Source organism: Anomalospiza imberbis, chromosome 11 (assembly GCF_031753505.1).
Source record: "Anomalospiza imberbis isolate Cuckoo-Finch-1a 21T00152 chromosome 11, ASM3175350v1, whole genome shotgun sequence".
NCBI classification, from domain to species: domain Eukaryota; kingdom Metazoa; phylum Chordata; class Aves; order Passeriformes; family Viduidae; genus Anomalospiza; species Anomalospiza imberbis.
This window is the reverse complement of record NC_089691.1, coordinates 18,938,382-18,959,756: the sequence shown is the minus strand read 5'-3', so window position 1 is coordinate 18,959,756 and position 21,375 is coordinate 18,938,382. Positions and strand designations below refer to the sequence as shown.

The following is a 21,375-nucleotide window of genomic DNA, read 5'->3' as shown; positions in this document are numbered from 1 at the left end:
TTTGTCCTGGGTTTAAGTGACAGCCATCCAGGGAGTATGCTGGAGCCGAGGGATCCCACTGAGATGGAATAGCTTCCTACTTCTGATTTTTCTTTCAAATCAGTTTTACACCAAAGCCAGTCTAGTAGCAGGAATCCCTGGAAGTGTTCAAGGCCAGGTTAGACAGGATTTGGAGCAAGCTGGTCTAGTGGAAGGTGTCTCTGCCCATGGCAGGGGGCTTGTAACTGGATGGGCCATAAGGTCCCTTGCAACCCAAACCATTCTGTGATTCTCTGATGATTTTTTTTTTTTTGTTTTTGTGCATTTTGTTGCTGATCAAAACTCTGGGCGAAAGAGTTACTTGCGGTTCACCTCCTGGACTTTGAGCAGTGTCAGTTGAGCAGGTGCAGTGCCCATTTCCACATTTGCTTGAAAAATTTTATCCCAAGGACTTCACTGTCCTAGGGACCAGTGTTTTGTGCATTCAGACAGGTAGGAATAGAACTGAAAGGATTTGGGGTTTTGTCATGAAAAAGGCAAAAATCAGAAATTCTTGTGAAACATTTCCCATCTTTCATTAGGGAAAAAACCCATAGGCAGTATATAATGGGGAGCAGCCAATCTGTAACAAAAATAATAATGTACATATAAATATATAAATTACCAATTTTACTGGTTGGAACTGTAGAAAGGCAGATTATATTTTATGGCTTGTAAACATCAGGACAGATATTTCGGGAGAACTGCAGACAGCTGTAATTTTGTGAATGTGCACAAATTACTTGGAAAACAAATATTCCTCTGCCTACACAGCTGTATTCACAACCGTGGACCAGAATGCCTTTTGCATGATGCTCACGCCTGGTTCTGTGGAATATAATATGCTCAAATGAAGAAAATGTGATTTAAAAATGAAGCCAGAATTAATACTTGCTGTGAAAACCTGTATTACTGGCTGAGGTGTTGGCACAGGAGTGGATAAACCACTTGAGGAAAAAAGAGATCTAACCAGGACGTTTATTTGTACTCAGATCAAGAGCTGAATGCTCAAACTTCGGTAAGAGAGATGAACACGCCTGTGTCTTGCAGAGATGCCTCATGCTGCCTGTGCTACCCTGCAGGGTAAACACTGAGCTCGATTTGTTAGAGGGGTCTGCAGGACTGCATCAGGTCACCCGTGGGGAGAAGGGGTGTGGGAAGGAGCTGGGGACTCCCCTGGCTTCACAGGGGCTGTGAACCCATGAATTGCCCAGCCCTTTTCTTCCCAGTTACCTGCAGCCAGGTAGATTTGCACAACACAACTGAGTTTATTTGTGTGCTGGCAGTTCCTTCTGTTTGTCCTTTTCCTGTGTGATAAGGAGTTCACAAGAAGGTATGAATAACAGGAGAGAAGGCAAAGAAAATCCCCAAAAGTAAGAGCAAAGCCAAGCAAGAAGGAGTAAAGCACGAGTTGGCAAGAGCCAAAGGCCTGGCATGGATTTTACTTTCAGCTTTGGTGTTTATTCAGAGGCTGTGGATACAGGTTAACTTCCTTGGCTCAATATTTATGGCTGTGTTACTTGCCTTAAACTGGAACAATGAGCACTTTGTTGATTGGGTTCAGAGATTGTCCCGTTTTATTCTCTCTCCTGCATCCCCCCTCTCTATCTGCAGGTTTTAAGCAGTTTATTTTAATTTCAGATTTCTCACCCTCCATGGTGAATTGCTGCTGTGCCACTGGCAGCAGCACTTGAGGGACTATTGTTCGTCTTTTCAAAGTGGTGGGAGCACACAGCAGAGCCATTAGCTCCTGTGAAGCTTGACCTTCCTTGATGATATCACACTTTGCAGATTCGGAGCAGGATAAACATTTTAAAGGAGAGGGGAAATATCACACAGGTTATTTTTCATCAGAAAAGGTTGTAGACATTTCCTGTGCAAGAGTTAAAAAGTAAAAGGGGAAAAAAAGCCATAATGGCACTAGTTACCTTTCTGTTTGACAGCCATCAAAGATGTGTCCAGATCAATTAATAGGAGAGGGAATATCTCCACGCTGTTAACCATGCTGACCCTTGAGCAGACAGTGGAGCAGAAAATCAGTGAAGTCACAGTGCAGTGAATGATGACTGTACGGATTTTCTCCTAATTTAGCAATGGCAGTGATTTCAGTGCTCTTAGGAATGGGCCCATCCTGGACAGTTTCTCAGGCTTCAGTGTTTGGAAAGTGCCCCGAAGGTATTGGGGATTTCTCTCTGGAATAGGAGCATTAACATCATGCAGAACATAGTTCAGATATTTTTAAATCACGTTGTCAGCAACTGCCACTACAAGGGAAGGTATGGTTATGACTTGCATCACTGTTATTTTTTACTTGGAAAGTGTGCTCATTTTGAGTCCTTCACTCAGCTGTGTCTACCCAGAGGAAAAACAAACCAATTTCTTCTGGGAGAACTCAGCAATGGTCACAAGGCCAGCTGCAAAATTGTGGTAGTGGTTTGTTGCTAATTATGCAGGAGTGAGCAGAGGGGACCACCCTGTCCTAAATAAAAAAAGGGGAAGGAAAACAAAACAAAAATAATTTTAAAAAACCCTTTCAGTTTGTAACTTTGATTTTGCTTTAAAAAAAGAAAAGAAAAAAAAAGGTATAAACCGCCTTCGTCCTTGCGCAGAATGCTGTAATAATTACTGGGGCAGGTTTTCCATTCGTTGTTGCTTTTGCCTCACACCTGTAGGAAGCCTGCTCTTTTGCTTCGGTGCTTTGCCACTGCAGTACTTTTATTTGAAAACACGAGGAAATTCAATTTCCTAACCCGCCTCTCGAGTCAGGGCAGTTTTGGCGACAGAAGAGTTGCAAATGGCTCGTGTGTGAACAGTTTGGGATGGAGCCGTCACGGGGCCATGCTGAGGTGCGGGAGAGGGAAGATAATTGTAAATGTTCTGGTGGGGATCTGATTGACAGCCTATTGTCTGCAGGCAGTGAGTAAAGAATAGGAAATGAGTTAAGTGTAGGGGATCTGGCAGGCTGCAGGCTCTGCTGATGGCAGCTGCTGCACCCAGCCAAGCGCCCGGGCTCCCAAACCGACCGTGGCACCCTCTTGCCAAGGCACCCCAAAAGGGACACCCCTCTGTGGATCCAAAACGTGTGTCAGATGAGGCCGCGTCTTATTTCTGCCGCTGGCACATCTGGGGTGGCAGGAGTGGTCTCAGCCCCCGTGTTGGGGTGTCCCTGTTCAGTGTGTCCCTGCGGTTTTCACTGTGTGTCACTGTGCTCCTGGCCCGTTAATGTGGGGGGACAGCAGGGAAGTCCCATGGAGCTGCTGGATGTCTGTGGTCCAGAAGCAAAGCAAGAAAAGGAAACTTCTTCTCCCCATCTCAATAAATTTGTCAACACAAGGTCGCTGTGGTAGTTTTACAGTATCATAATATCTGGGGCCAGTTAAGTGTGTTTTAAAGTTTTCATTATCCCACTTTTTTCCCTGGAGTGATGCATGCCCTCAGGTGCAGCTGTCCATGAGAAGCCCCCAGTGAACACTTAAATATCACAGAACTGCACATGCTTTAGATAGAAATACCAAGCACAAATACTCCATCCCCAAAATCTCCATCTGTATTTTTTTTTATCTCCTTGCCTATATAAATTTAAGAAAAAGAAAAATCCCAGATTTGCATTGTTAGTGTAGGCTTCTGAGCCAGATTGTACTACAGAGCACACTGATGTGTCTTCCCCTGAGGTATGGAAAGATCTATGTGTGCTAAGCAGGTGTTTTCGTTTGTTTAATTGGAGCTGAGTTTAGCACAATATTACAGATAAATGAATTACACATGTTCAGTAATTCATAGAAAGTGAGTGTTGTTTTGCTTAGACACTTGTCTTCACATCCAGGTTTGCAAGGAGAGCGTGCTGGCAAAGCAGACTGAGGTCTTTTAAAAACAAAAAAATGCGAGTGCTCGAGCTGAGCCTGATGTCTGGTTGCTAAAACAGCAGTAACTATTTCACCTTTGTTTAAATCGTAACATTGTAAATTTAAATAGTATCCTGTTTTGACGAACTACAAAACCACAGGTCTGAAAAAGACGCACACAAGGCCTGTGCCAATAGTTGGTGACATCTCTGGGCAGGAAGTTTTGGGGTGACACGCACTGGTTGTGATGACACCAGGGATGGAGAGACCTGAGAACCACCCAAAGGGCTCTGGAGCTTCTCTGGTGTGCAGTGCCCAGAGCAGTGAATGCACCTGATGATGACTGATTTTGCTTTTACCTGTAGTTTTTGTTGCTAGTTCCTTTTTCCATCTCACTTTTTATTGGGCTTCCCAGGCTCAAGCTGCCACACCGCTTTCAGAGGCACTACAGGGAATCAGTGCCCTCAGCCTCTTGTCACCACTGACGGGTCTCTCAGCAGCAGGACAAGATCCCTGGATGCCAGGAAAGCCTCCCTGCCAGGAGGAGCACAGAGGATGTGCTGGCCCTGCTCTCACAGGAGCAGCGAACGAGAGCCACAGGCAGCTCAGCGGTGCTGCCTTTCAAAGGACGAGCAAGACCGGTCTCTCCTTCTGGGAGTAGTCGCAGCCCTTGGCCAGCTTCCAAATGGATAATTCAACTTGCCCGAATTTCCTCTGCAGATTCAATTGTAAACTCTTCTCTCGCTCTCCCCTGCCAGCGCTGTGTATAACTGTGCTGCGCAGCGTTAAACAACTGTCACGTGCAGCTCCACAGCCCGTGGAGTCGGAGGCACAGCAAGTAAAAGGTTGTTTCAGAACTTGGGCTGAACTCTGGGGAAGGTATTGTTTGTGCCTTTTCAGTTCGTGCAGTAGTTTGGAGCAAGCTTTTGGATTAAAGGTCTGATTGGAGTGTAGGTCAGTGCTGGCAGTGTCAGCTTTGATTGTGAGAAGTGACTTATTCAGGGACATCCTCTCCTGTGGACATCCTCGCCTTCAAGTCTCCTGATAAGTGAAATTAAGGCTGTTTAGCTGCATTCCTCATTCATCTAGGAATTAGTTCATGCATCACCCATAGAGATCTTGTGCATGTTCCTTCCCACCCATCAGCAATAGCTTCCCACCAGCCTCCTGCCAGGTCACTCGCCTCTGTGGGCTACAACAGAAGGGTCTTGTATGGCAGGAACTGCACTGACAGCAAAACCAGCAGCCCTGGCCCACACAGGTACCCATTTGGAGCTGTGCTTAGCAAAACCTGTATCCTAGGATGGATCCAGCAGGGCTTGGCACATCAGCCTGGCTTTCTAAAGGAAGCCAAAGGCACGAGGGGAGGTGATCTGGGAAGTGCTCCCGAATCCTCCGGGTTAAATGGAGCCACCACAGTAAATCACAGTTGAAAGTGAATTGGAAGCATTTAAAACTGTTACTTCTTTGAGGCTTTTCCTGCTGCGCACATCAGTATGGGATTGTTCTGCAGGAGGCTCCTGGGAATTAATGTGCGTCCAAACCCGGCAGCGATCTCAGAAGGTTTGTGGCGGTGTAATCTATAAACTTTTGATTATATATAGGTGAGTAAGTAGCTTGAAATCTCTTTAAACTCTTTGTTCATGAATGTATATTAAAAAGTGCCCATCCCACATGCACACACGCACACACACACACACCCTCTTCCTTCCTTCCTTCCTCGCTTTACACCCACTTCCAGCAAGGCTGTGGCTTGTGGCATCCGTCCTTGTGCCGAGAGCCCTGGCCAGAACTCCCCACGGGGGTGGCCCAGCCAGGAGCTCAGCTGGACACTGAGCCCCCCCCTCTGCTGTCCTCCCACCGTGTGTCCAGTGTCACAGGACAGTGCAGAAGCTGTTGACTGTGACTGTGTTTCCCACTTGATGTGCAGCCCTTTTGGGAGGTTGATTCTGCAGCTTCAAACACTTTAATGAGATGCAAATTGTTTGTGATGCTGCCTTACTAAATGTATTGTAATTTTAAAATCATTTGCTTGTTAATTGTATTTAAATAGCTGCCACTTAGACAAGCAGAAAGTTTCCAGAAAGATAAATTGGTTGGTTTTTTTTTTTCTTTTTTATGGTGTTTGAAAGCAGCCCCGATGACTTTTCATGGCTGCTTTGGTACAGCACAATCCAAATGGCAGCATGCCCTGGCCTCACTCAACTCCTGGTCCTCACTCTTCCCTCAAAGCAGAAATACTCACTTTGTCACCTTTCTGCTACAGTCCCCCCAGAAGGTGACACAGTGGAGTGAGTGGCTGGAGATGTTCAGAGTGGAGATCACTTACATTTCCCTCCACACAGCCAAGTCGGATCAACCTAGGTCAGATTTTGGGGTGTGTGATTCGAATGCTGCCATTCCTGTGCATACAGGATATGAAAGAATCCTGAAAATTCACAGGATATAAGTCTTTTGGGATCTTTGAAATTCCCAGCCGATTTTTATGTGGTTATCTGACTGCTGGGCAGCTGAGGCAAGGTCACCTGTCCTCAGCACCTTCAGGGCTCTGTCTTCTACACGTTGGATTAAATGGCAAAGTTTCTCTTGGCTTCAGCTGAGCAATACGAGGTTCCTACTGACCTCAGTTCAGCTTGGTTTAGAGCTGATTTTGATCCCACACCGTTGCTAGCTTTGGCATTTGTATTTTATTTGTGTTTGAAATACTGTCTTGGAAAACGAAAAATAATTTTTCCATATCAGTTCATTCTTCTTGCATTGGCTAGAGGATCCCACCCTGCCAAGACTCCTGACTCTTGTTTTCCAGCTCCTCCGTGTTCAGTGCTGGACCCTCATTCCCATTCTGCCATGTTTTCCCAGTGATGTTTCATATTCCCTCTGTTTTCTGTTTGTACCTTTGTTGTGTGGCAGGATCAGTAATAATAGTTAATAATTAGCAGCTCAATAGCACTCTTCACCTTCAAAGCAATTTAAGGCATTAAATCACTCAGTTCTGCTGGCACTATTACAATATTGACTTGTTACTTCACCAGTGTCATTGAGGCAGCAAAAGCTGTGTTTTTATGGAGGCCAAAGTGGGGTCATTTTTTTTTTTAGAGTATAAAATTGGCAAAAAATAAAATTTTCTCCTAGGCCGACAGTTTGTTTGCCAAATTTCAGCATAGAGCCAATTTTTAAAGCTGAGTAATAAACACCTGAAAAGTTCTGGTTTATAATGGCAATGCTGAGAAGCCATTAACTGAATGGCTCCACTATAACACAAGAAAACCCTTAAACTGTCGAAAAACCTGTAGAAACTGGACAGAGGCTTAGCAAATGTGACCTTTGCTGTGAGTCTGGAGCTGAGAGATGCAAAGGCAACCTGTGGAGACTGGTGGCACAGATCATTAGGCATGTCCCTTCTCCATCACAGGGAAAATGATCCTTTCCCAGGTGGGTGATGGAGCGAGGCGAGCATCCTGTCCCAGGTGAGCATCTCTCCAGGTCTCCCAAGCCATAGGGAGAAAGAAGGTGAGGAGGAGCAATAGGGATGGAGCTCCAGGGGAGCAGAGAGCAAAACCTGGGACAACAGCGAAAGCCTGGAGCAAGGAAGGAGTTGAGTGATGCAAGGTGGCAGAGGGGATTTGGGAGGAAATGCCATGGGGAGGGATGAAGGGTCAGGAGCCTGGGCAGCAGCAGGTGCTCTGTGGGGCACTGGAGGGAGACCAGCAAGGTGGCACAAGCCCTGGTGAAGCCCTGCTTGGCTCATTCTCTCCTGGGCCTGTAGAGTGTATTTCTGCACAGATTTTCTTGGAAGTGAGGGCAGCTCTGCTTGCTTCTGCCTGTGACCTGCAGATTGCTGGCAGACTTGGATGCAAATGCCACGTCCCAGACGAGCACGGTGCATGCAGATGGCCGGGTTCAAGGTATCAAAAGCCACCCCCCTAAGGCAGCACACACAGCCCGTGGCCACCTCGGCCCCTCTGCCCTTCCCAGCACAGGGGGGAAGCCAAGCTGTAAGAGCAATGTAGTAAAACAGCAAATTGACCAGTAAAAGAAATCAGTAAATGAAGGGAACAGCTATTAATATGCCAAGCCAAGATGTGTAATTATACCCTAGGACTTTTCCAAACTAATACATGTTAAAGGTGTAAACCTATTAAAGGAGAGATTTTTCTGTACAGGGAACTTACGTAGATAGAAGGATTTACACTGTATTTTATTCTTGTATTATAAGGTATAAGGAACATTTGAGCAAATCCAGTCATTTCTATTATTACAATATCATACGTTTTTCATTCCATTTTATGCAGTTCTTCAAAAACTTTGGCACTAATTCTCTTTATATTGTTAGGAATTTTCTTTTAAAAACAGAATTCTTTTTCTCAAATAGTTAATTAGATTTTGAACTTCAAATACAGTACTTTCTTTTTTTTCCCTCCCAAGAATAGGGGTGTTAAATCCATTGTGCTGGCCAAATTACAGTTTGGATAGTTACATTCTCTCTGCTTAATCACCCTGCAGTTTCATTCGAGTGAAGGATTTGGTGCCTCAGGTGTCCTGAATTCCTTCAGGGCTCTGTATGGTGAAGTTGCTGCCACCCTCCACTCCAGAAGCTGCTGAGTTCGAGGGCAGAGAATTTGTGTCTCCTTCCAGAGATCAATTTTTGTAGTATTCCTCTCCTGTTACACACTTCGCAGTGAGTTTGTGCTTTTCCAACTCAAAATCTTTAGACTCATTTGAGGGATTTCTCCTGCTACACGAGGCCAGTTTTTTTAAGGGACCACAGAAAAATTATTTTATTTACTTGTTTATCTTTTGCCGTGATGGGTGCAGCAAAGGAGCAGGTCCTGGCTGCCGCACCACATCCTCTCCGGCTCCAAGACCTGCTGCCTCTCAGCATCCTCTCTTTTCTTGTGGCTCAGGGAGGGGAAAGGATTGGAATAAGCAGCAGCTGGATTTGGGTAGGAAATGTTGATGGGTTGCAGACAGGAGCTGCATTTGCCTGGAGAAGGGAAGCAGGAGGGAGGACCCTGTCCTTGAGTTGAGTTCGGGCCAGTTTATTCGGAATGAAGTGATAGATTGTGGCACTGTGCTGTGAAGGGCTGGAGTGAAGTACAAAGGAAAAGCCCAGAGCACGCAGTGAGCCCTGCTTAGTGATGCACAAAGGACTCTGAGCCGGCGGGATGACCCCAAGGGATCGGGGAGCAAAGTCCTGTGGCAGGGCTGTTTGCTTAGCCAGCACGGCTGCCTGTTTCTCGCCCATGTGAAACCAGATGTGCACCATCAAAATGACTGACATGGCCAAAGGCCAGGGGATGGCTGTGCTGAGGCTGGGGCTTCTCCTGCCCTGCAGTCTTGTTTTCCCAAAACAACAACACCTCCTCCTCCCCTCCCATTCCCCATCCTGCCGGGCTTAGTGAGGGGCTGCTCCTGACCCACAGACAACGAGGAGGAGGAGAAGCACACTGTGGCATCACAGGGTGGTGATCATGAGGACACATCATCACCAAGCCCTGCTTCCTAAAAAGCTTCTTTTCCATATGCATTTGATTGCTGGAGTCACAATGCTTTTTCTAGCCGGAGCAGAGATCCCAGTGCTGCTTCCGCACTCCATCCCTGTGTAGCAGCAGCAGTGCCGCAGCTTTTCTGTGCACTCCTATCTAACCATGAGGGCTGTTGACTAAACACCTCTTCAGGAAATAATTTGGGTTGTTCTGTTGCATGTATCAACTTAAATGTTCTGCTTTTTAAAGAAGAGATAAATCTCTTCCCTTGGCTGCCTTCTTTAAAAAAATTAAAAATAGCTTTTGAATATTGGAAGAAAACTTGGAACTGTGAGCCAGCTAAATAAACTGTATCATGAAACCTTGGGGACCACTGAAATGGGAACAGTGGCCCATTACTGCTAGGAAGGTGTTTTATTGAAATATATTGAAAATAATCTGATATGTGTTCCCAACAGAGTGAGTGAAAAATGACAATGCCCAGCGGTGATAGAGAGTGTTCTCACAGGAGTACCAGAATACAGAACTCAGCACTCCTGGACTGTGAGCACAATGGTCTGATAGGTGTTATTACCTAAAGAGACCCATAGTTAATCAGTTTTATTTAGTTTATATCTCTGGTGATACATTCGCGTGTGTAGTTTGGGTTGTTGTGGAAGCAGACCTGGGTTTTTAAAGAGGATCCTTTTTGAGTGAGGTGAAGCATTAAGTCTCCTGATGAGAGAGGCAGATTACCAGGAGAGGGCAGTGCTTCCAGCACTGCATTCCACACCAGCCCCAAACTGGGGTGATCCAGCCCAGAACACCCAGCTGGGGACCCTGGGGCGGTTCCAGCCCTCCACCCGCCTGCCTGCACTGTGACACCGGCCAGGAGGTGATCTGGGGTGGCCAGGAGTTCACTGGTTAATACTTAACAGGCAGAAATGTGTTTGATTGACATTTGTTTTGTTGATGTTTCATTCTGTGGTTTTTTTTCTTACCATGGCAACTTTAACATCACGACAAAACACCTACTTTTCCTCTCGGAGCCATCGCTGTTGTCATGCCCAGTGGGTTATTTTGGTAGACAGGGCTTGTTCTTTTCAAGTGGAGGTGTTCCCATCTCCTACCAGATACCACCTCCAGCCTTTCCTGTCCTGAGAAGGTTTTCTCTGTGTGAACACTGTTTCAACCCATGGCAAAAAAAAAAATTGGAGTTTTAGTGGAAACTGCAGCATTTCCTCTACTGTACGTGACATAAATGTCATCTCACATAATTAAGGAAAGTAACTGAGAACAGTTAGTGGTGATTACCTCTCAATATATTGTGTACTTTGGGGCAGAAAAATAAATTATGAATAATGCCCAAGCATACGTGGAACAATTTGCACACTGTGTTGTGAGTGATGCAGACCTGCTGGTAGAAGAGTGTGCTAATAAATTTTACTTTGTGGCGGAAACAAGAGATTACAGTTTATTAGGAAAAGAGATGGCAATTTATTAAGATCAATCAAATATGAATGCACAGCAAAAATGATGCCTTATTTATTTATCTAGAAGCATGGGGGGGGAGCAGTTATACAAAATTTGTTGTTTACCTGTGATGTTTGATTCATTATTAATATTTTTATGTTTAGAGGGAACCATAATTTTGCTGAAATGTCTTCCATAACTCCTGTACAATCATATTCATAACTCACCTGAATGTTGACACATCCTGCTGTGTATATATAAATTAACTAGTAACACTGGCATTATAAAATGATGCATTAAATGAAGATGTGAATGGTAATTTAAAGCATGCCATGAAGTGAAATTTAAACCATTGTATAACACTGAGGGGATTTAAAGAGCCTTGTTCATGCAGAATTTGCAGGGCCAGTAAGAAAAATGACAGTTTCACATCAAAAAAAAAGAAAGCAACAGAGACACAACGATTACTGAAATGTTAATTGCTTTGGCGTTCTGTTTTGTTAGACACCATCAGCCTAAAAATCACATTTCTGTCTGAAGATATTTTACCATGAGGGCATTAGCTGAGATTTTTTAAAATTACTCAAAAAAACTGTTTACTTTGTCCTCTTTCTCAGCACTTTGTGGGTTATAAGTTTCACTGTTTCCTGTTTAGTCAGTTGTTTTCCCCATTTGTTTTTGTAGGTCTTTCAAACAGCAACAAGGGAAAATGAAGCATTCTCAAAACAGGAAAATATGATTTAACCCCACAAAAATGGGCCTGGGGATCCAGGAGTGGGAATAGTATCCGACATGGCCTTTTTCCCTCAGAACTGCAGACAGCAGTTTGGTTTTAAGCGGCCCGTGGCTCCAGTCTGAGTGCTGAGCAGCCTGGTTTGGCACTTGCCTTTGCCAGGCTTGGCGTGGCCCTGCTGGGCGGGTGGGCTCCTCTGTGCCACAGAAGCACTGGCACCTGAGTTCAGCTGAATTACTCCCAGATTTCTGTTTGGGAAGCAGGGCACAGGATTTGGCCCACTACCAGCTGCCAGAGTGCAGAGTGGGACCTGTTTGGCCGTGCCTGCTCAGGAGAACATCTCAAGGACTAAGTGCAGATGTATTGCTGGTTTAGGTGGAATTGCCTCGTATTAGGACTAGACATAAAATTGACTCATTTGGGGCAGGTTGACTCTGGTTAGAGAAGATTGTACTTTGTGGATGTCTTTTCTATTTTTCTTCCCTGCCCTGAAGGCAGCTGAGGCTTTTCTGTAGGCAAGTCTGAGGTCTCTGCATGGATAGGTACCTGCAAAAGTCTGTGAATAAAGTGTACATGTAAAATAATGGCATAGCAAAATCATTTATTCCACTATACTTGTCATAATTCATGATCTATTTCTCTCACTTGGACCTTGGAGCTTAGTATCCAGTGATAGTTGTCTTTCACCTAGGTGAAAGATACCACCACCTAATATGGATCAGATCCCATGGGCACACAGTGCCAAAGGGCCATCTAGCCTGCCACGCTCTCTCCCAGTTATTTTTAATGTATTACTTTATGTGTTCTGTTTTGAATATCCCTGTCTGATGGTCTCTGTCTGTGATGACTCTTTGTAATTGAATGGAATTAAAGTGGGAGTTTATGGTTCTTCTTGGTCTTTTAAAATATTTTGCTGGCTTAGAAATGCATTATATTTCATGGTGACCTTGCTTAACAAGTGCTACCATCTCTGTTACTAAGGCTGAAGTTTTTAGCCCAGAGCAGATGTTGGCTGAGCTTGCAGGTATGAAGCTTTTATATGAAAGGGTATAAAACGCTTTAAAAATACAGCTTGCAGGTTCTGTGGCCAGCACTCAGTGCTTAGACAGCACCTTTCATTTTTCAAAGTGTTTTGCAAATGTTGGTCTACAGAAGATCCTGAAACAAGTCATATTATCCCCGTTTTGCAGATGAGGAGGCAGAGATGTTGAGGCCATTGACTGCCTTGAAATAGTGCAGGCCACTGCAAAGCCAGGCCAGAAACACTGCAGACAGAGCTCTCAGAGAAAGAGGCATCCTCAACATCAGAGACATTTAAAAAAACCTAAACCCACCAGAATTCCTAGGTGACTTGCCCAAGGCTGGGGGGAATTGCCAGTGCCAGAGCCAGCACTGTGCTTTTGGTTCACATGTAGCTCTCACGGCCTTGGGCTTGCGTTGACACATTACACTTTTTCTTTGCCCCTGGAAAGAAGAGAAATGCCTTGAGCAAAGTGGTAGGCTTCATAGAATCCCCCTTTTTAATAAAGAGAGTAATGCAGAGCTTGGCTCACAGGTGTGTGATCAGTCAGTGACCAGGGCAGAAGGAGGGCACTGGCCTTGGATTGAGCTTTGTGCCTGGATACGGTGATCCTGGAAAATAAGAATTGACGATGCGAGAATAGGATTGAGGCTTTGTCTGGGTGAGAAGTTTCTGCTGAGGAAGACAAGATGGATCAAAATATTTCCCAGCTAGGATCTGTAGAGCATCCTCTGATGGTCTGCAGATTCTGCCTGGGCATGCAGCCCCCTGCTCCTTTTGGCTACAGAGTTGGTCAGGGTGTGTTAACGCTCAGAGCCTTCCTAAAGCTGCTCCTTTGCTGTCGGGGCTGCTGGGAACGCTGCCACAGCAACACTCTTAGAAATACAGCAGGAAGGAGGAGGTGGTCCACAAGAGAACTGTTGAAAAGTTTAAGTCTGTGTATTCTGTAGTGTATTTCCCAAAGCAATCCAAGTTCCTCGAGATTACTTTGAAGTCCAGGACAGGAAGGATTTCTCTTAAGCACAGGTGATAATTATTACTAGCGCGTTGCATGCTTTATGGTTCATGTTATTGCTGAGCTCCCAGTGTGCTGGGGGCTGTGTGTGTACGTGTGTGCTTAACTCTGCGCGGATATAACATGGATAAATCCTGGCTGCTCCCATGCCCTGTCTGTGCTGACCTCCTCAGGGCGTCCATGCCGCTTTAAGAGGCAGGCACTTTCTGATTCATGTAGGCTGTTTCTGGCAGATTTAGGGTCTTGCAAAAGATGCCCTTAGTCCCTTATTAAATATTCATAAGAAGGTGGGGTCACATTTTTGTGACCTGAAAAAAATCCCATTAATAAATTTGTTACCTGACACGAAAACACTTTAGGGTGGAAAGCAATCCGTATCGCATCCCATTTAACATCAGATCACAAGTTGTCAGTAAATTGGGTCCTTTGTCTTTGCTTCTTGTGAGGTTCTTCAGCAGCATCACTAATGGGGCTATTGTCTGACAGCCCCGACTCCTGCAAATAACGGGAGGTTCTGCTGGGAATGGTGTAGGGCAGCTTCTGTCTGCTCTTGTGCTTGCACGTAAAGTAACTGAGGAGTTCCTCTCGGCATCAATTTTGTCTTCAGAAACTATGTGGAAAGGTAGAAAAAACCCTGTAATTGAAATAGAGGGGAGAAATTTTACCAAATATTGCTGCCTGAGATGAAGTAGTTGGACTCGATCTCTGTGGAATCCAACTCAGCATATTTTATGGATGGGAGCTTTTTGGAGAAGGGAAAACAGGGCACCAGGCAATCCCTGGGTTAGAGCGCACGAGCAGAGGGTCGAGTTTGGGTGAAGTCTGGAGAAGCATTTCTTGGAGCTCGCCCGCCTGAGTTTGTGAAGCTTATTCTGAGTGAGGCGTACCCCACGTTTGAGAGATGCCCCAGATCCAAACACAGCGGCTTTGGGTGCACGGAGCCCGCGGGCTCGGCCGCCGTAGATGCGTGCGGCCGAGGATGTCCCCGGGCAGGGCTGGCAGGGGGACACGGGTACCGCCGGTCCCCAGGCGCGGCCGAGGGAAGAAGGGGAGATGCTCCCCTCCGCAGGCCGGGCGCTCTGCCCCGTTTTGGTGCAAACTCCCGCCAGAGGCACCTTGTGGTTGTTTCTTTATTATTCTCAGCTCTATTTTCCGATACCGAAATCCCGGGTTTGCGTGGCAGAGCTGTTGGGCAGGCAGCAGGAGAGCGACAGCCACTTTTCCGCGGGAGACGAGAAAGTTGCGGGGCGGGCAGGAGGCTCCCTCGGTGCGCCGCCAGCGCGCTGAGCCGGCGCTTTCCCCCGCCCCGCGGCCGCGCCGGGGTCCGGGGGGGTGTCCAGCCGCGGTGCCCGGGCGGGGGGCGGGGGCGGCCCGCGGGGCGCCCCGTTCCGGGGCGGGGTGTGCGCGGCGGCGCAGGGCGGGGCCGCGCGGGTGGCGGCGCGGCGGCGGCAGCCCGCGAGCAGCGCGCCCCGCACTCCGCCCGCGCCCGCGGAGGCTCCGCACCGCTCCGCGCCCGCCGCTCCGCCAGCCCGCTCCATGGCCCGGCGCGCCGCACGCCGCCCGCCGCCGCCCAGGTGGGTGCCCCGCGGGGGGATCGGGGGCGGGAGGCCCGCGCAAAGTGGCGGAAAGAGCCGCGGCGGCCTGGAGGAGCCGCGCGGTCCCGGCTCCTCCGCGGGAGGAGGGAGGGAGGGAGGGCGGTAGGGACGGACAGAGTGCGCGCCCCGCATCTCGCATCTCGCATCTCGCATCTCGCCGGGGGTGTTTAGAAGTGATGAGCGGAGCGTGTCGCCTGGCGCCTGTCGTGACAGTCGCGGGTGCGCGTAGCCGGGCGGGCTGTGCCGCAGCGCTGGAGTTGGGCAGGAGAGCGAGGAAGGAGGGAAAGTGCACGGAGCCGGATAAAACACAGAGTCAGGTTTAAATGTCAGGAGCCGGGATCGCTGAATGGATTCGCTAGTCAATTTACCAGGGGGAAATTAAGTGAGAGAGCTTTGTTTTTGACATTGACTGGGTCTGTGAACCCCGGCGAAATGGATGTAACGGGATCTCGGCGCAGCCGGGCTCGGTGTCAGCGTTGCAGTGCGAGTGAGCTGAAATTTCGAGGGTGGTGGTGGCGGGGAGGAGGGAACCCTTAGGAAGTGGGTGGTAAGTTTAGAGCAAAGTGCATATACACTCTTCCTCTCTGCAATTAACTCCTTCAAAGCCAGCTTGTTTCCGAAGGCAGTGAGAGTTGTGACTTGTCCTTGTGCTGGTGGCAGGGAAAAGCCCTTCGGTAACGCGACACAGTCTGGTCGGTGTGTGTGCCGGCGTTCAGCACGCTGCCATTTCATATTTTTAAATAAAAACAAGTTTGGTGGCAGGAAGTGTGAATCATTCAGGGTGACCGAGATCTGTTTATGAAAACCAAACGGTTGGATTTATTCTAGCAGTGAGTGTTGAGTTGTGAACTACAATAAATCGCTGAAGTTTATTTCTAATAAAAAGTGACTTGCGTACGCTAGTTTGCCTTTTTATAAATAAACTTAAATGTTAAAATCTTTTCTTTTATTTGGATCACAGCTGATCCTCATGCCTGATGCTCTCGGGCCCAATCCTGGAATGCCTTGTGCATGTGCAGTAGCTATAGTAGCCGAGGAGGCTCTTCACCCTCCTCTCCCCCCGGAGCTGTAAGCACCCTGCTAAATTATTATTTACCAGATCGAACCCCTCCTACGTGTGTTTAATGTGCAGAGCTTTCAGGCATCTCGCACATCTTTTACACCAAGTTGAAAGGCATTTCTGTTTGCTTCTAAAAGTCACGGCTACAACACATGTGCACATGTGCGTATGTCATTAGAGTGTGCTTCTGTCTGGTAAAGAAATGGCTTTTGTTGATTGTATATTTATTGTAGTAGCAGCCTAGGAAGTCTCTAAAAGCAGGCTCTGTCCTCTCCTCGCAGCCAGCGGAAAATCTGCTGTCAGAGGGCTTTCAGTGATCTCCTGTGGCTGCGTCCAAAAAATTTCATTGATAAGGCTGCAGAGATGAAACCCGAGTCCTGCCTGAACAGAGTAGCTGCCTTGGCCTAGACTGTGATAGAGCTGAACTGCAAACTGATTGGTCTGACACTTTATAATCAAAGTTGATTTATTGTTCATTAGTAGTGCATTAGCCCTTTCAGGCAAGACAGTTATTTGTGTAGTGGCCTGTCAAACAAAAGACCGCTAGCACCTGTCATTTCTAAACCATGAGATAAGCAAGCAGATATTAAGATAATGCAAATAGGAATACAGTGGAATGAGGTAAAGTTCTAGCAATTTCTCTGTAAGAAATATTGTTTTATTTAACGTGCTCATGCTTAGCAAATAGAGGAACTGGATTATACAGTGAAGGGGTTGCTCTGCACCAGGACCGTCAGGAGGAGAAGGCGCTGGGAATGAGCTGGGCATCCGTGGCGTGTGGTTTCAGAGCACCTCAGAGGTGAGAGGTAGTTGGGGCAGATAATGAATTGGGGAAAGCCAGTAACCTATACAAAAGGAAGACGTAAATGCTGTTTTGTAGCCTTAATTTAATTTTGTTTGATTTTGGTTTTCGTGCGAGAGCAAGACTGAGGCACTTTTTGTGCTTTTTTTCCCTGACTCCTTCATCCTCTTCCCAATGGACAGATGTCATGAAAGGATGCTCTTACTGGCAGGGGTTAATTATATGAAAACTTGATGACATCACAGCAGAGCTGTGAGAATGTCAAAATACATCTGCTGCCATATTCAGACATATTGCTCTCCCTCCTCTCCCCCTATATCAGCTCCCCTCCCCTCTCAAAAGGGAATGATCTCATGACATAAAACAGAAAACAACACAAGTGTCAAAAGAAAACAAAATTAGTGAACTTTTGTCTGCCACCATAGAAACGAGGATTAACTTATGTTATTCCAGAGCATGGAATGGAGACTATCTGCATGAGGATATATAGTGTATTGTCTTCTGTGAATTTTCATTTGACAGGGATTTTGGAGGCTGTGATCTTAATTAAATCTCAACTGACTCAAATAATGCATCTAAAGGCATGCAGTGTTGCGTAACCTTGCTGAGTTGGTAAACCATAAATCATCAGAAAGCTTATGATAGGAAGGGCTGCTTTGAAATTTTTTTTGTTTGCTACAGTTGGTTTGTTTTTTTTCTGAGTCTTGTTTAACATTCAATTTACTGTGCTGTGCCATTGTGCCCTCCCTTTTCTAAGCAGTGTTGTTTTTGCTTTAAAAGAAAAAAAAAAAAAAAGAGCTCTGAGACATGCTCTGACCAGTCACTCAGCTGAACTAAAGAGAAGTCATAAATACAATGGGATTGACAGGGAAGAAATAAAATCCCTGCGCTGTTTTTGCAGAGACCTCAGTGCTCCGAGGAAGGTGTGGGTGCCTCACGTTCCTGGGGCTGGATGAGTCCCTGCACGCGTTTTAGAAGTGTGGCTCTTAACCCCACGCTGGAATTTGTGCTGGGGTGTGAGCAGTGGTCAGACCCCACGGTAGAGTCGTAGCAGTGGGTCGCAGAGGGATGATCGCACTGATGGACGGTGGGCTCTGATGTCTGCGCGAGCCCAGTTGGTTTTAGTTGCGTGCAAGGAAGAAAAGGGTTGCAACAGTTGTGTGGAGAAGGATGAAATGGATTTTTAGGCGTTGAAAGCGAGGTAGGGCAGTCAGAGCGATTTCTTATGCGCCGTTTTAACCTGACAGTGCTCAAGCACCCTTGTTGCTTGAGAATGAAGTTGTTTTTAAAATCCTGAAATTATTATTTCAGTGCAAAATGCCTTGGTTTCTGTGTCTGTGATTACATGCTCCGGCAGCTGAAGAAAGGTAAGGGGAGAAGGATTTTTGCATTCAGAAGTTTAAGGAGTTTTAAAAGCTCCTGTGCTTTTCTGCGCTGTATTTCTTAGTCTTTCAGAGCTGCTGTAGGCAAACGTGAGCTGGGAGGACACAGCACTTGGATTTACTTTCTGGAAAGGTTTCTCAGTAGCAGGATAACTTACCGGTGTTGTTTTTCTCCCCTCTTTGCTAGGGAAAAGCAGTAGCAGGGGTAGTTTTATCAACACCTGCAGAACTTGATTGTGGGAAAGTCCTGACACCATAAGCTAAATTTGTTATTGTTTGGTGAAAGGCTTGGCTGGTTTTAAGCAGTTTGTTTGTTTTATTGAAAGCAGAACTGCATTACTGGAAACTACTTTGCTGTAGTTCAGTTAAAATGTCCTGTCCTGTTCTGTTTTTATAAGGTGCTTACTTGTTCAGCTTCGCTTTCCAGTTAAAAAGAAAGGGAAAAAAATCCACCATATACTCATCTGCAGATTGAAGTAGCTGTGTAGAGACTGGGAGAGAAGCAGACTGGCAAATATCTCTTCCCCAGCCTTTTTTTCTTCTATTTTTTTTTTTTCTTTTTAACCTTTCCAGCGCAGTTTCCTGCACTAGCAGGAGGATCTGTGGTCTGTATTGAAGTTGAATGAATGTTATAGGACCCAGACTGAATATTGAACAAATAAGTGGAATCGCTAATTGTTCTGTGCACTAGTTTCGGACGGATTTGCCTTCATTGATTAGGTAAGATGCTCTGTTGTTTGGGAGGGACAACAACCCCTCCTCACCAAACTGACAACGGGTTTTAATTTTTAAGCTTTATCTTGCCCTTAAATCTGAAACATCATTGTTCAAATAACTGAGAACAAGGTAAACCAACAACATCAAAAAGGTCGGCTTCTGTGATTTCTCAAGGGCTTGTTATTTTGTACTTTCCAATTCTATTTGATGTCTTGACAAAACAAGATGACACAAGGGAGAATACATTAAATTTTGATTTTCATCTAACCTGTTACAGTAGTGGCAGCTTAATTTCTTTTACTTTTTACCGAAGACGGCTTTTTGCACAATTACTCTAATTGCCACGCCACTTTATGAGAAGGTTTCTTTGCGGGTTTCCCATTTGCCTTGATTTTGTGAGGCATTTTTTTTGAACGTGCTTTGACCTTTAACACGGCGAGCTGGCTGGTTGCAGTGCGTCTTCATTAGAAGTAAATCAGTGAATGGCAAAATTGTCAAAGAGGCAACTGATGTTTTCTCATTAGAATCTAATTTGCACCGTTGTGCTTAGCTGTGATGTTCAGCTGTAGGTGTCTGCCATAGGTGTGAAAACCTGCACATTTTTAAGCAAATAAAGTTTACAACTGTTATCAAGGCGCCACTTGGAACCAGAGTGGCAAAGGCAACGCGAGTGTTTAAGCAGAGCTCTGGTTTGTGTGGGAAATAAACAGCATGATTTAACCAGGTGGATTTTTTTTCCAAGAATCACTAATTTTTTTTCAACTGGCCACGACAATGTACGTCATCTCAAATGCCCTGGCTTTGAAGAGCAGGCAGCTATGGATTTGATTCTTGCAGGAGAAAATAGCCAGGGTTGGAGAGAGGGCTCATCTTTCCTCGAAATCTGTTGGGAGTTGAAGTTCTTTAAAATCTGCCCTAAGAAAAAAAGAGAAAAAGCCCCTCTGTATAACACTTCCCTTTCACTCACATGAAATTCCAGGCATATTAAATGTTGCTGGTTCAGTCATGGTCTTGTATTATTTAATTAAGCTCTCCATAATGTATGTATGAATTAATACACAAATGTAAGGAGTCTGACACCATGATCATTCGCAGTATATTAAGGGTATTTGGGAGACAGGGTTTCAAGGGGTTTTCAAGGGCTTTAGTGGTATTTTGGATGTTTCTAAGCAGGATTGCTTTTAGTTTATTTGAGGCTTTTTTGGCAGAATATGTTGATCTAACATTTCCCTTCCTAAACTCTGGAAAAAATGCAGGGTTTTTTCTCTCCTTTTTTTTTTTTTTTTTTTTTTTTTTTAGTTTTTTTTAGTTTTAAACTGAATCTTTATAAAATCACCAGTATTTCAAACCATGTACAGGAGGTTATATAATTTTTCCTTTCATGCTAGAGATGGAAACAAAAATGGTAACATTTTAAAATGTGAAAAATTATGATGGTAATCTCAAGTTTAAAATCTCTCTCATCTTTTTAAAGGGGTATTCGGATGTGTGAGTGTGTATGTTCTGGTTTAGTCTCTATTTGACAAATGTTAGATGTAGAAAGGATTTAATTTATGTAAACTTTATATTTTTATGCAAATTAAATGGGTATTTATTATAGCAGAAACAATTATCCTGGCACTTAGTGAGAAACCTGGTATGCATGAGAAGTGGAAGATAAGATCAGATGTTTCATTCTGTAAACAAATACGAAAATATTCCCATTTTTCCTCAGCTAGAAGAGAATGTAGAAGAGGCAGACATCCTGATATGCCAGGGAATGTCAGCATAGCCCATCATTTTGCTTTCTGTGGGTCAGAAGGAGATCTTCACTCCTGATAAAATATAATAAACAAAACTGTAATAATAAAATGCTAATTTAATTTTAAGGAGGTTTTTTTCCCCTCCTTACAATAGGGAGTTGTATTGTTACAGAGAGCACAGTTATGCTAATGACAGACTACTTAGCTGATTTTGCATTAATATAATAAACATTACCTGTCTTAATGTGCTGTTCTGTATTATGGCAAAAGAACTAAGTCTAAAAGTGAGATTCCATTTCGCATAATGAACCAGCACTGCAGTTCCTGCGTGAATAATTCCGACAGTGGCGTTTTGTGTTGGGATTTTGGAGGATGAAATATTATGTCAGAAGTGTTTCGGTCTCAGGATGGAAGCAGGTCCTGCCTGCCTTCAGTGCCTTCAGCACTTCTTATTTTGCTGGGCTCTGCTCTGGGTTGTGGCATTGTGCCTCTCTGCTTGCCAGGGTGTCA

The 21,375-nt window shown here is 45.4% G+C and overlaps 1 protein-coding gene across 29 annotated transcripts in view; it reads left to right on the top strand.

Moving 5' to 3' along the window:
* Positions 1-21,375, top strand: part of FOXP1 (forkhead box P1) — a 379,700-nt gene that overhangs the window by 278,008 nt on the left and 80,317 nt on the right. The window contains exon 1 of one of the 29 annotated variants that reach the window (XM_068202278.1): positions 14,988-15,141. The exons of the other annotated variants lie outside the window; for them this stretch is intronic. The gene's annotated coding sequence lies outside the window, so the exon portion shown is untranslated. Of the gene's footprint in view, positions 1-14,987; positions 15,142-21,375 lie in introns of those variants that run through there. 29 annotated transcript variants of the gene reach the window in all.